This window comes from Muntiacus reevesi, chromosome 17, assembly GCF_963930625.1.
Source record: "Muntiacus reevesi chromosome 17, mMunRee1.1, whole genome shotgun sequence".
NCBI classification, from domain to species: Eukaryota; Metazoa; Chordata; class Mammalia; order Artiodactyla; family Cervidae; genus Muntiacus; species Muntiacus reevesi.
The window spans coordinates 5,505,074-5,506,994 of record NC_089265.1 but is presented as its reverse complement, the minus strand read 5'-3'; positions in this window follow the sequence as shown (position 1 = coordinate 5,506,994).

Here is a 1,921-nt window from a genome sequence, read left to right as displayed (position 1 = left end):
CCAGGGGGGTGCCGAACCCCCTAACCTGACGCTTCAACTCGCAAGACACCCCACATGTCGTCCCACGTTATCAAGTCCCAGGCCACGAAGTGGTGGGCTAGGCAGGCGTTTCTTCTACGCTTCCATGTTTTCCTCTTCTACACATTTCTTTCCCTTTTAACTCCCTTTCTCCTTTGCTTCAAAAGAAATTTTTTCCCCCAAGCTCCTGCCTTGTGGGACTGGCTAAAAGGCCTCTGTTTTAATTGCTTGGATAATGTGGTTGCTGCCATTTTGTTAAAAGCAATCACTCCTGCAGCGAAATCACAAGCTCTCTAGACAGGCCGGAGCCGACAAAAATGCAGGATTTGACGTTAAAAGCTAAATGGGAAGCTGGGGCGGCGGAAGGTAAATTGATGGTGTATCTGGTTGTCAGGGCCGGGCCCCAGACCGCCGCGCAGGCCGAGCGCCTGATAACCCTGAAGCACTGAGGGGCGAGGGCTCGCCGGCGCGGGCGCGCGCGCGCGGGCGCGTGTGTCCAATAGACCCATTCTCAACTTCTTGGGAAGTAATTTGGGAAAGCTCGACAGAGGGGGACCTGACCACACACCCTGTTCCCAGCCGCAATTTCCCCGAACTTTCCGCCAGGACAGGACACTTACTGTGGCTTTCAGAGTTTTTTTCAGGTCGAAGTGCCAGGAAGATGACAGCAAGATCACTTGGGAGTTCTTCTTGTCTTCTGAATCCCAGGACCACGCTCTAGGGGGTCGGTGGTCGACCCCAGACGCCCAGTCTGTTAGCCAATAGGTCCGGGAACGTAGGAAAGGTGAGCCTCTCACCTAAGCTGCCCTTTTCTGGGCTAGCAGAACCAGGAGGCCTGGTCGTCCCCGCCCTGAAGTGGGCGCAGCTGTGGCGCCAGGGACGGAGCCTCCAGGCCCCTTGGAAAACAAAGTGTGCGTTTGAGTCGGGGCTGGAGGACGGCTGGAATCCTGCCCCTTCACCTGGATGGCTGGTGGCCGCCATCCGGGACTGGCCGGCGTGGTTGAGGTCGCCAGAGGAGTGAGTTGTGTGCACTCGTACTTCGCTGGAAAGGGAGCCGAGGGAGAGAGACAGCTAGATGCAAAGCCATACGGAGTCGAAGGAAGCATGCAAGCTGCTTCCGAGAAACTAGTTGTGCAGAGAAAACCGGAACCAGCTGCGAGGGCCCGAGGCGCGTGTGTGTGCAGGGGCAGTACACTGGGCACGCGGTACCACTCTAGCCGGCGCTGCGTTTGAGTCGTGGCTCTACAAAGCGCGGGAAACCGCTCAGCGTTTCCTGTCCCCTGCAGCGCTCGCGGCCCCCGACTTCCTCCTCCACTGCCGCGCGCGCGTCCCACCCACGCGCTCGCATCTGGACTTTGGACTGGCGGTGGGTGACGAGCCTAGCGGCCCAGGAGAGGAGGCGCGGAGCCTGTGCCTCAGCGAGGGCTGGATCGGGATCCTGGGCGCCGCATGTCTTGTCCGGATCTGTTGACCTGAGGGGACCGATTCGCTCGACCGGGCTTGACTCTTCGTGTCCATCCACATCCTCGCGCGAGGAGGGGGCGCCGACGAGGGCCCCGGCCTGCGGAAGCCCGCGCACCCCTCGGAGGAAAGACCCCGGAGCGGCCCCGAGGCCGGGGGCAGCCCGCTTCCCCGGAAGCCCAGGCGCTCTGTAGGATTTACGTCCACGGGGCGGGGGGGAATGGGGGAACCAAGTGTTTAACTGTTTGGCAAGAGAGGGGCAGCTCTAGGAGAGGAAGATTGCGGGCGCGCATGGCCTGCAGCGGGTGTCCCGGGCCAGGCTCAGCTCCCCAGCGGCGGCGGCGGGTCGGCCGTCCAGGGGCGCGGGGCGGGGACTCCCAGGCGCACGGACGAGCGTCCTCTCCTGCCCCCTCTCACCCTGCCCAAGCCAGCCCGGGTGCAG